The sequence below is a fragment of the Suricata suricatta genome, chromosome 10 (assembly GCF_006229205.1).
Source record: "Suricata suricatta isolate VVHF042 chromosome 10, meerkat_22Aug2017_6uvM2_HiC, whole genome shotgun sequence".
NCBI lineage: Eukaryota > Metazoa > Chordata > Mammalia > Carnivora > Herpestidae > Suricata > Suricata suricatta.
The window spans coordinates 135456517-135470387 of NC_043709.1; positions in this window are offsets into that span (position 1 = coordinate 135456517).

Sequence of the window (13871 nt, forward strand, 5' to 3'; positions counted from 1 at the left end):
TGGTGGGGACCTTCCAGGAAAAGATACCTACATGTCTTTTCCCCCTTACTCATGGAGGTGACAGCCTACTACCTTCCAAGACCCCGAGTGATCTGTCTACAGAGGAAAGAACGGATACATATGATAGCAGTCAAAACAAATAAAAACAAACAAGAAACCCAGAGGGTCCGAATTCGGGGATCCCTTCCTTGTGGTGCCACCCACCGCTCTCACAGGTGGACATCTGGCCCTCGTCAGTGGATTGGATGGGAACGGGGACGCTAGCGAGCAGGCCAGGGAATCCTTCTGGCCTCTGCTTTTTGCTATGAGTGACCTACGGTGTCTTTCTCTGACCTCTCGTGTCTTCTGGTAGTATGTGGGTAGGCAATTGTGGCCAGCTAACTTGGTAGATTGCAAGCGAGGTAAAACTTCACACCCTCTGTGGTTTCAGACTTGATGCATTTATAAATAAAAAAAACCACAAACCCATCTAGAGCAAACTATATAAGCCATAGAACACCTAGATCCAAACTAGTGATACAGTGACTTAAAAATTCACTTCTTTTTCTTGACCAAAAACATCATACACAGTCCATGGGTCACCAGAAGATTGTAAGCATCACTCAAGGTCTCTGTCTGGTGTCTGTGCTAATTATATCTGTGTCATGCCCTGCTGGGCAGCTTGTCAAGAAAATGAAGAAATTAGAAGAAAGGGTCATGTTGCTTGAAGATGGAATTTTTGAGGCTGGGATCTGGAAATAGTAAATGCACCAAAGGAAGCAAATCAGGAACCCAGGATAGCTCAATTAAGACGTCAGGACAAACTTGAGATCAGAGGTCAACAGTCTGAAGTGGCATAGGTCAGACATGTAAGCATCCCTAAGACGGAACTTGCAAAGAAAACAGCGACAGAGAGGAGCAACGGGGTCTAGATGCCCAGAGGCAGCTGGTTGAGATGGCTCCTTTGAGGCTCTGGTCTCCCTGAGATGGTGGCCAGCACCCTACATGCACCTGCTGCCCACAGCTTGGATGTCAGTGACCCACACAGAGCATCTCTGAGCTCTACCTTTGCAACTTGGAGAAGGCATTCAGCTCAGAATTTCAAAATCAGCTAAAATCTAATCCTGGTAAGTGCCACTATTCTTATATAACATTGACCCCAAATCCAATAAAACCCTTTGAAGCATCTAGAAGAACACTGATACTCCCTCATGCAGTGTCCTCTTGAACAGATGCTGCAATTCCTCTTCCAAACGTTTCTGTGCCTGTATTGTACAAGACCTTCGCTTTCATTTAGAAGTTACTTTATAAAATTTGCTTATGAGATTGACTGGAACCTGAATCATTTATTTTTCTCAAGTCCTGGTGTTGAAAAAGTATTGTGTAAGGAAATGAGTTTATTTTTAATCACGAAGCAGAAGTTCAAACTCAGTGAACGTAATGGAAAAAGCCCAGTGATTTGTTCTGTCAGGCTTTTTCTTGAGATTTTAAACATCAATATATTTGTCCTTAATTTACCCCTACTGCTGAAACTTCCTGACATTCCAGTTCTTCTGCATGAACAACTTTATTTTCTAGAAAAAAAATAAGGTTTTGAAGTCTTTTCATATCATTGTCTTGGCAACTGAATCCTTTCTCCTCTATTTTTTTTAACTTCCCTCACATTTCAAATAAGCAATGGCTGGAGAGGACAGCTAAGTTTCTGCAGGCCAGGTCCTATTCTGAGCATCTTCTGTTGGTTGTGCCCCCTTTAACAGACAAAGCATTTGGAGAATGAGAGGTGCCCTGTCCGTCACATTCACCATGAGGGCCACGCAGAACTGAGTTCCACCAAGGTTGGACACCAGCCCCCAGCCCCCCAGCGGCTGCTCCATCCCGCTCCACGTGGGGCACTTTCCCTGGTGCTTCTGAGTGACAAGCATGCTTCCTAATTAATACACTACAATTGTAAAAACAATAGGCAAGAAACAAAAACAAAAACAAATCAGGCACATGTATATATGAAAAGTAATTTCATTCCACATTTTTTATTAATTTTTAAGGTTCATTTGTTTATTTTAAGAGAGAGAAGGGAGGGTATGGGAGAGAGAGAAAGAGAGAAACAGAGAGAGAGAGAGAGAGAGAGAGCGACATAGCGAATCCCAAGCAGGCTTGCACTGTCAGCACAGAGCCCAGTGGGAGGCTTTAACTCATGAAACGTGAGATCATGACCTGAGCCAAAATCAGGAGTCAGATACTTAGCTCACGGAGCCAGCCAGGTACCCCAGTTTCACTCCACACTTACAATAAGCTGCACCACTGGCAGTTTCCAAGGATCACATCTTGAGTAAGGAAGAGTTTTTAAAACACAACCAATGCGGTCAAGTCCCTGGACAGATCTGTACAGGTAAGACTCCTTCTTGTGTCTGGATCTCAGGAGGGCAAGTGCCTCTGCCATAGGAAGTCACTGGGATACAGTGAACCCCCACTAGCCTCCGATATTTCGTGTTCGATGAATGGAGCCCATCACACCCACAGAGCCCCCGTCTCTCTCTTCCTTACATTTCCAATTTACCACTCATGATAAATTGCTTGGTATCAAAGGTGAATCTGCCATTTTTGCCTCCTCAATGCCTTTCAGACTGTTCTGGGCTTCTTCACGTCCAGCACCACCATCTACTGGAGGCCGCCTCATCTCCTCCTTGCCAACCTAAGGTTTCTTTCTCCTACGTGTTCAACTGCCATCTGCTGCCACCATCCCATCCTCCACACCGCATCCAGAGTGATGGCTTCAGAACACAAATCTGATGGTGTCACCAGTGATCACAATAATCCAGTTGCTTTGTCCTCACATAAGCTTGACAACAAAATTCCTTAACACAGCCAGTAGATCATATGGATCCAGTGCTGTGTAGACCCTTCTGGCTCCCACAGCCCACCTGAACAAAGTGGGCATCTCTCTGGGCTCCAGACCGACACACGCTAGCTTCTAGGACATCAGCCTTTTCCTCTGGTGGGACTTTCCACCTGCTCTGCATGATGGATAAAAGCTCTTTTCTTCTTCTTTGCCTATTTAATTCTACATAGCCATGAGACCTTATCAATGAATACTAATGCAATGGTTGAAAATTATAACCAGAAGAACATTTTAATTCAATTAACTAATTTGGAAGTGTTACCAAAGACATATGTGTCTAAATCCTCACGTTCCAGTTGCTCAAATGATGAGTAATTGTGAAGTCCCAAGACAAAACCACATTTCTTTGCCCCCTATCAATACGAGCACAGGCTGACTGCTTTACAAAGCAAATACACTTCTGGTTTCAGAATGTGTACAAGGAAGCTGATGAAATACTGTATCACTTAAAATTATAAAGTACCAAAATCAAATGGACTATCCAGCTGAAAATTTGAGTTTATTCCACAAATCAAAAGATGTTTCCTAGGAGATCCGTATTACTAGTCTTCCTGATAAACAGTGAAAAGTCCTACAAACCCCCCCCCAAGGTATTCCAAGATGAATACTTTTGGATGTGTTATAAAAAGAGTAATGGAAAGAGATTTATACGGGTGCGGTACGCTGGAGAGAGACAGCTGAGGGGCACGGATGCAGAGGGAAGAGGAATGTGGGACAGGGTTTCCTTACACCGTCAGAACCTGAACTTTGCCATGGGATCAGCAATGAACATATCATGTCATTAAGTATCAGTGAAAAAGGGGGCAAGATAAACATGGTACCAAAAGCAACTATAATTTGAAATAATTCTTTGGCACTCTTTTGAAGATTATATCTACTTTTTTACAATATTTGTTTTTGTCCCAGTAGCATTGACTATGAACTCCTCTAAATAAACACTCTGACGGGAGGCACTGAGCCTTCCCCTCCCCCCGAGGTCACCTCGGACATCACTACAATATACTTAGTGGTTTGTAAACACCTTGCACTGCTTTCAAGATCCCTGCTTTCTGCAGTTGCCAACTCTTTCATGGTGCTCCTCCCCCCTCCTCCTGTTTGAAGACCGTACAAGAGTAAGCAAAGTGAAGAGGTTCCCAGCTCTTTATTTTCATTACATCGAACTGCAGTTATTACACATGGACTTTTGTTTTAAACCTATGTCAGGGTGCTGCGTGGATACTGACATGTTCTATCTGGATGGGAATGTTGGGCATTGACCCTAAATGCTTTTGTCAGAACAGCCAGAAGTGATTTTACAAAGTCAATAGCAAAAGTGTCATGAAATCCATCTGACAATGTGCTGTTCTCCCGTTCCTGTGAAATGGCAGCGTCAGCATTTGTGTGACCACCGGAAGCCCCTCCACACACAGCCCTGAGAAGCCCTGTCACCGACAGGAGGGCAGTTTCTCCGGAGGAGGCTGGAGACCCCTTGGACCGGATGTTGGGCGGATGCCTCTGAGGCCAGGAGACCAGAAAACCGGTCAAAGATGGTGTGTCCGTTTGTTTCCTTAGGAAGGACGTCTAGGGTCACTCTTGTTGCACCCCCTGCCTCTCCCAGGTCACACCTGAGCGGTCCCCGCACTCGGGGCTCCGCGGTGCCCAGCGTGGGCCCAGAGAAGCTGGACGCCATCTTTATCACCAACCGCCCCCCCTTGAAACTGCCTCATGTTTGTACTGAGTGGTGGGTTCTGTGCAAAGATACATAGTGTCCAGCACCTGAGGAACAACTGTTTCCTGGACAATTTGAATTCAGACTTTTTAAACAAATTTTTAGAGCTTAAGTACGGAAGATGTCTAATTACACCTAATTCGCATCATGAAAGGATAGGCACATCCACAGAAAACAGATATTAGGAAGACAAATTACCCTGCACGTCTTCCCGTAATTTACCAGCACATCTGAGCTACAAAGTCTGTCTAATAATAAGCATTTAACGCATCTGATGCTGTTCATTTTTGCTGTAAATACGAAGTATTCTAAAGTTTTTTAAAGTTATTTGCCTGAGACATCACGCACAACTTGCAACATTTTTAACGTCGTACACACCAACTTTATATATGTTGTTTCATGGTTTGTAGCCTCAGTTGTAAGGAGTTTATTTATATATAAAATGGGGTAAAATATGAAAATCCTTTGAGCCTTGTCTAGCACATCAAGGTTATGAAAAATTAGCCTCCCTTGCAGTCACCTCACAACCTATTTATATAAAGGAGGACTTTGTTCTATTTGATTCGCTGAAATCCATCACTGCCATAAGTAGGTGGGACAAAACTAGATTAATTTTTGACCAAAGTAGCAAGCTATTTATTTTAGAATTGCTGAACTATATCTATTTTACTGCAAATAAAAATCAGAGTTGTGGGCTATACCATAGCGTGATAGGCAAAGTCAGAAGACGCTGAGAAAAGAGAAAAATGCCTGGTCTCCGCCAGGATGTGAAAGAAACTCTAAATACATCCTAAGCATTTGGAGTATTTGAGACGGAAGGAAGACACCAGCCAAAGTCACAGAAAACTGCAAAGCCACGGTTCCAGAGCAGCAGTGTAACAATACCGGTTCTAAAAGCTTGTTTTCCGAAAAAGAACATTCTGTTTCCTTGCATTGGTGCTCAGAAGAGTCTATTAATATCAGAGTTCTCAACACACTGCATAATTGTTAGTCAGCTAAATAATGCTGACAAATAAATTATATTCTCTACTCTTATGGATTCTTTTCATGAATTAATTTACTGATCACAGACCCTGTCGATCAAGGGAATTATCGTTCCTATCCCATACAAGACGAATCGGGACTTGCAGAGGGGTTACTCAAGATCATGCAATGCCTCACACCCACATTCACGAACTGAAGGAGGGGGATACTTCAACGGAGGTTTGGGTTTGTGGATTTGAGGGAGACCTCAGGGCAGGAAAGGGACGGGCCGGTGCCCCGGGCACTCTGCAAGGGAAGCGGGAGCAAATCTGAGGCAGATACGCCCTTGAACACCGTGGAGCCCGGCCCTCTGGCTTGACACCACCGCTCAGCCCTTCCATTCTCCCCCCAGCTGTGTCCCGTCGGCAGGGCTCGCTCATGCCCCCGCCTGCACGGAGGCACGGATGCGGGGAGGGCCACACCTGTTCCCTCCTGCTTTTCGAGTCGGAGGATCATACAGACAGTATGCAATCACCACCTACATCCACCTTCTTCCCCAAAAGGAAAACGGGGCCCTTGTAGAAAAGGGGCACGGGTATTTCAGAACAAAAATATCCTCAAAAAAGAGCCCCCAATCATATGTTAACTCCGAGGCATGAGGACACATCGTACCTCTGGTTCTCGTAACAACCATGCCTGGTGCGTCTTGGTAGGTTCTGGCTGTTTGCAGAACAGAACGCCACAGCCCGGACGCTTCTCAGTCCCAGCTGCTGATTTCTGGAGGCTTGGGAGCTCAGGAGCCAAGAGCCAGGGGCTGGAGGGGCTGGCGTCTTCTCCCTGTGTCCTCCCATGGGGGAAGGGGCGAGGGGGCTCCCTGGGGTGTCTTTCTTCAGGACACGAATCCCGTCACATGGGTTCTACCCTCATGACCACATCACCTCCGGGGACCGCCCTCCTGCCACCAGCATCCTGGGATCAGGCTGCCACATAGGAATTTGCACCAGCATTCAGTCTAGAGTGGCACATATTATTACTCGATTTTACAGATAAGAAAACTTCGCATCAGGGATATGAGCAAATGTGTCTAAAGGGTCACATCTAGTCAGCAGCAGAGCTCAGTCAAATTGAGGACCATCCGAATCCTAACAACCAATGCTTTTTCCCCAATTTGATTGCAGATTTATTTCCCCCTCACACCATGTATATTAAAGCAAAGCTATGCTCTTCCAAAAAAGAAACTATGAATGTGGCATTGGCCCACATTTAACATCACCCAGAGGTCTGGATCTTGAAATGCTACACAATGTCAGCCTGTGGCTGTCTGAGGACGAAGAGCCTGGAATTAATTTATTCTTCAAGGAGTGTGCCTCCTTCCCTTGTTCCGTTTGCACCTCTAGGCACTTTCTTTGATTTCTTAGGAGCAAGACTTTCTAAGTCACTCAAGCTGACATCCTTCATGACCTGCCAAAGGCAAAACAGTAAACATAACTTTACCACCGAGGGGCTCTGACAATGTGCTTCTTGAGGAGAAGTGAAGCTTTTCTTTATAGGAAAGTGAAAGCAAGTCACTTCTTGTAGGAAAAAACATTCCCTGAGAAAAACAACAGTAGCACACCCTGTGAGCAATTCCGTCTTATAAATTTCCAACGTGGCCGAGGTGGCCGTTGTTAAGCGGCATAATCAAGAGATGTTTCCAGTGACAGGACACAGCATCTCATATTTAACCTGGCTTTGAAATGAAATCCCTTTCCAACAAAGGAAACAAAGAAAAGTGATCAGGGCTCGGATTAGGAGAAGCACATCTTCTCAGAAACACAGAAGTTAATTATGTAACGCAACAATTTATGAAATATGTTCTGGTAGATTTTTTTTTACGTTTTTATTTTAGAGAGAGTGAGGGGGGAGGGGTAGAAGGAGAGAGAGAATCTCAGCAGGTGCTCAGTGAAGAGCCTGATAAAGGGCTCGAACCCACAACCCTGGGATCAAGAGCTGGACACTTAGTGACGGAGCCACCCGGGTGCCCCTGTTCTGGGAGACTTTGAACTGTAACTCCAGTGGATGAGTTCTATGTCCATGATTTTCTGATTTTGGGAACACATGCTGCTCGAAGAGTCTCGCCGCCCGACCCCGGGTTTCCTAGACGGGCGTGTCAAGGGGTGAGGGACAAACACGTGGTTTAGAAGTGCACAATTATTTTCGAAAGCAGATAGTAGTAGACTTTGTTTATTTTTAAGTAAGATTTTATTTTCAGAACAGTTGTAGATTTACACAACAATTAAGGAAAGAGTACGGGGTTCCCATTTACCCCGCACGGCAGTCTCTCCTGTATTAACATCGGACATGAGGGTGATGGTTTTGCAACAATTAATACACCAATATGGACGCATTATTATCCGCCCAAGTCCTTCCTGTATTCGGATGCCCATAGTGTCCCCCAGTGTCCTTGTTCTGTTCCAGGTTTCCATCCAGGACACGGCATTCCTCTAAATGTCATGGCTCCTAAGGCTCCTCTTGGCTGTGCCAGCGGCTCAGCCTTTGCCTGTTTTTGATGGCAGACGGTTGTGAAGAGTAAGAGGCAGTGTGTACACCTGCTCTCTGTTGCAATCTGCCTGCATTACTTCCTCAGGAGCAAAATGGGTTTTCTTTGTTTTGCTTTGCTCTTGCGGGAGGAAGACCACACAGATCAGGGGCCGTGTTCATCACGTTTTATCCAGGGCACCTACCATCCACGTAGTTCCTCACTGCTGCTGACCTTGACCGCCTGGCTGAGCTGGCCTGTCGACTTTCTGCATCAGAGGGGCACGCCCACCCCACCCTCTCACCATATTTCACTCTCTGGAAGACGTCACTGCACGTAGCTCATGCTTAAGGAGCGAGGACTTCTGTTCTCCCCGTCTGAGAGTAGAACACGGATTTTGTGTTTGCATGGGAGATTTACTCTCTCGTCCTCCACTTGTTTATTTATTCAGCCATTTGTATCACTTTGTACATTATTTCATACTTGCCAAAGGACAATTTCAACTATCACAGACGGACCTGGCGCCTAGGTAGGGAGTCACAGATTATGGGATAAAGCTCTAATTCAGCGCACTGGGTGAGTGACCCAGACCGGCACAACCATTACCTGAGAGCAGGGCGTCTAGAAAGGGGGAGCAGAGCTCATGATGAACATGAATCACGGTGGGAACTATTGTATGTATTTTGTCACACTGTCTGCTGTCATTTTTTGTTTTTTGTTTTTTTTTAATAATCATGAATTTCATTTCCTTAAAGAATCAGTAATAAGACACAGTGGATATAATGCGGAGCAGGCACTGGTCTTGGCAAGGCAGTGGGTGACCTCAACCGTCTCTATGATGCTGGGCCACATGTCTTTCGACTTCATCGCGCCTGTGCGAGCTGTTGGCTCCAATCTTCTATGAGCACCTGCAGCCCTGCCTGAGGGGTTCCTTTGGCTGCAGAAAATCCTTGTTCTGCCAAGGTTTCCAGAGAGTTGTAGCCCCAAGAAGCAGTCCTACCAGATGGGAATTAATAGAAAATTATGTCCTCTCCCTTTGCCCCTTGTTAAGTCACAGGAGTGGTCTCCACTGGGGTTCACAGCTGATGTGCAGGGACGTGAAGGGCTCTCTTGGGTTTTCTGGAAATGATCTGCACCATGATCTGGCTGCTGGCTACTTGAGTTTATATGTAGGGCCAATCCATCCAGTTGTACACTTAAGATATTTGTACTTCACTGCATGTATGTTATACCTAATAAGTTTAAGTTTAAAAATATAGATAGGCTTCTAATTCGTGATAGTGACTGAACTCAAGGATTATTCTCCCAATGTTTGTGAAATTCCATGGAAATAAATGTACAGAAAATAAGCAGACATGATGAAAACAGCAACCAGAACTGCAGTAGGGATAAGCCTCGCCTGGCAGAAGGTGACTGGCATCATGCTGGGAACGGGATGTGACAGAAGAGGGGCACTCAGCTCAGAATATACTCCAAGAGGTCGTCAACGGAGGTGGTTACCGAGCACCCTGACAGAACGTGGGGTAAATTCCCAAGAAATGTCAGGAGTCACACAAGATCGCATTGGGAGTCCCATTGATTGGCAGGAAGAACTCTCTATGGGAATAACTAAGCTTTGCGTAGAGATATGATTTGATGTGATGTATGCATCTTCTGCACGTGTTGTATCATCTTCTGTGAATAAAGAGTTCTTAAAAGAGCAGATGATTCCTGGAGCCAATCCTGATACATCTTCAACCCTGATACGTCCCGAGGTTTCCATGGAATGCCTGTGCAGAGCGGTGGGTGGTAACTGCCAATGAACACTTGTTATTGTATTGTAATGTGCACTGTATTTATCTGGTGTTGTCTTCACTTAACATCTGCCTTCAGTTTTAGCTGCCGTAAGAGATTATTAGGTAAATCACTGTGGGTTTGTCCTATGCAGAAGTGACAGTGCTGTTGTATTGACAACGTCAGATTATTTTCTGCGCACCTTATGGCAAGACTAGCTAAGCTTCTACTCACCTACTGGTCCCAGTTTTAAGAGCAGTTATCCCATAATTCCCTGGTTTCCTGTGTCCCTCAGGATGCATTTCACAGCCTTCCTTCCACATCATGCACATGGGAACACCAGCAGGACAGCTGTTCAAAGAGTCTGGGGCTGGGTGGGGGCGACTCTCACCAGTGAGCGACTCATCACATTTAATTGAAAATTCAGAGCAAGATTTTTTTTCCATAGTAGAAACTGAAACTACAAGGTAGAAATCTATTGTGCCCAGCTTTATACTCTAAACTTATTTTAATGAAATTTAAAACATATTGTTCAAATTAAAAAAAAATAATAAAATGGAGCTAATTCTAAACCAGAAAACATCTCAGGACACTTAGAAGTGAGGATGTGTGATCACCCTAAAGTATAAGCATATTGAGAATTACAGACGTAGGCAAGTCAAGCCTCACAAAGAAACTGTGGGAAGAAGTTCCTCTTTAAAACGGAGCCAATACAAGATAGTGTGCATGCTTTTGCACTCATGAAACATTCCCTATACACAAAGTGTGTGTGTTCATGTCTGTCTGTCTGTCCATCTAACTATCCATCCAGCGTCTATTATCTGTACAACATAGGTAAATGGACAATGGAAGTAGTTATATAATAGACCTAACAGACAAGTAGATAAATAGGTGACAGAAAGAGGATACAGGTGTAGTTGTAGACACAGAGAGACACGCCCATGGTTAGGTGGGAATAAGGAGACTGCAGTTGGCCAGTATTTGGTAAGTTACCTAGTTATCTGGGTGCTGGATCATGACATTTTAGTTGGGTTACAAAGACCATTGGAAGGAGTTCGGAGGGGGCACCTGGCTGGATTAGGCTTCCTCCACCGGGTCCCCTCCTCATGTGTCATGCAGAATGGCCCTATTCTCTGATGACCATGTTGGTCTTAGGGGCCCCATCCCATGGCTCGAGGAACAAGACAGAGCACTTCATTCTGCTTTCATTCTTCATGAGCAAAGTCAAATGTGTTTGTAATTTTTAGCTTGTTTTTGGGTCAAAACATTATTATCCTGAGAGATCTCCTATGCCACACATAAATATCTTGGTAGAGAAGAAAGAAAAACTCTTTTCAAAAAAGTTAAACTAATAGATACTATTATTATTACAATGTAATGAATCCATTTATTAATGATATTAAATTCAGACATATCAAAATTAATAATGTCTAAAAATCACTCAAGGCAGCATTCAAATATTGATGTTCTGAGATGTTTTATGATCTTCATTAGTAAAGGTTGTAAAGATGATTGGAAATACTCACTTACTTTAAGAAAACTTCAAAGTTAATAAAATGTGAAACCAGAATATGTGCTTCTTGGGTAAACTGGAATTTAAGTGGAAAAGAAATACATAATATTTAACATATATGTTTATATCTAGAACAATATATAACTCCTTTTTTCACTCTGTCATTCTAAACTTAATTATATTCATTTTATGCAGTAAAGTTTTCTTCATATCAATACAACCAACCAAATGTACAGCAATATTGACTTGTTTCTCAGTGTTACTAAAAATAAATTATCACTAATACAAACACCAAGTATTATTGACCAAAAAGACCAAATAAAAGAAAACAATCTCAGAAAACCTTACTTCAGACTGGACCTAACCCACAGTAAAAATGAAAAATAAAAATAAATCCTCCTTCTTAAATCAAAATTTTTATTTGACCAGTGACTGTTAGTTTTAATTGAAAGAATTTTGAGCAACCATATGGTGAAAATACATTCAGGTTATAAACTGCAATATTTATTTTAATTCCAATAGTTACTCTGAAGATTTAGCAGAAACAGGTCACAGTTTCTAGCCAAAGAAAGGAAGAAAAGGCCTTGATTATATTTTTATTCACTTTTTGACTCTTCAAGAGAACATATCCAGTGTATATCCAGTTGCCATTAGACACCATCTTAAAAGTAAAGACAGACCTTCACTTATAATCTGCATTATAAAATTTTAGGTGTGGCAAAGCAAAAAAAGAAAAAAAAAGAAATTCTCAAAGTCAAAACAAAACAAAGACAGACAGACAGACAGACAGACAGACAGACACACACACACACACACACTAACAGTAGACACCCACCAGGTAAGAACAATACAGAATGTTGCCACTAGAAATACTGACAAAGAGATATCTGTTTGGTGAACCCGGTGTTGGGAGGAACTTTATTTTTCTAGGGGAAATCAGGTGGCTCCGATTCCAGACAGTCATCACCAAAATCCATCATTTTCCCCGCAGCCCCTGGTCAGGACTCACTGCTGCCCGTGGCTACGACAGAAACAATTTTGAAAAGGACAAAGCAAAGCAAGCATCGAAAGGTGGGGAGATTGGCTCTTTTAAAAGATTTTGATAATACTTCTCCAGCTCTTAACATAATTGTAGCATTACCATTCATGCCTCTATAGTTAAGTAAATGTCACATTTGTATTGGGCTCCTTTTTAAAGCCCAATGGGGCGTTTTATCTTCCCTAATGTGGTGCCGCTATAATGCCTATTCTTCATTACTGTTAATACTTACAGAATCTATGTTGTACCAGATCAGAAGGTGTTATTACAGAACGAATCGCATTAACAAGCCCTTGATAAAATTTTGCCAAATAGCAGAGAATTGTATGTTTTATAAAGGACAGCTCCTAATACTGAACCAAAGATCACACGCATCCAGCCACATGAAATGGGATGAGAAAACAGTCAAATCTTTAACTTTGGAGCTCACCCAGATGTGTAGCGAAAGACCAGATCTGATGAGTTTGTGATAAATTGCATAAAAACACTAATTGAATTTTTTATGGAATAATTTCACTCAAATCATTGCAAATATACCTCGTGTCTCCTCCTTCCCCCAGTTCCCTCCAACTGCCCTTGGTAATATGTTAAATTCCTGTACACACAAGAATGCCCGGCGAACACGATGTCCCGTCACACGAGGAGCACACTAACCACCCGGGGAGGAGCAGGAGAGGCTGAAGACACATTCACTCATGGAACAGGAGGCCGTAGGCCCAGTCTGAAATTCGTTCCTGGAATGCAGAACGAGAGCGCTCCAAGTTTTACGGCCCCGGCACACACTCTGAGAAACAGTCATCAGAAGTAAAGACGACAGGATGGAGGCACGTTGTGACACCTCTACCTGCCCTGTCCTGACACACCCTTGCGTTTCCCTCTTTTCATGATGGAAAGGCATGTGCTCAGGCACCGCAGTCTTTTCCAAGACTGAGAAAGCCTGACAAGATGGCGCACATCCTGCAGAAGAGGATTTATGAAGCAGGCAGGCAACCGGTGAGTGGAACTTCGAGTCTCCTTTTATGACACTTGGTTGAAAGCATCCATTCAGGTAAAAAAAAAATAAGACAGAAAAACGCTAGGTTTGGGACAAAATCATGAATGAGAGGCAACATTTGTTCTTTAGGGAATGATCTGTCAGTAAAGATTGCAAAGTTAGCCTCAGTAACAAACCCTCCAAGTTCCAATGGATTCACACAACAAAAGCATACGTGTGCCCAGTAGTACATGCTTGTCACGTCTGTCTGTGTTGAATTGGCCAAAGCAAGTCCCAGGGCTGCACCTGCATGGGGCGCGGGTATCACTGGAGAGTGGCCCCCTGCCCATGACAGTGTCGTCGTGCCGGGAATGTGAACAGCCTCTTGGCAGACTGCAAGCACATTTCCCTCCTCCGTCCTTTCCATCACTTACAGCAGACGATGTTTTAACAGTGCAAGGCAGAGTAAATACAAAAACACGGGTCATCTGTGACAGAGACCAGTCTGT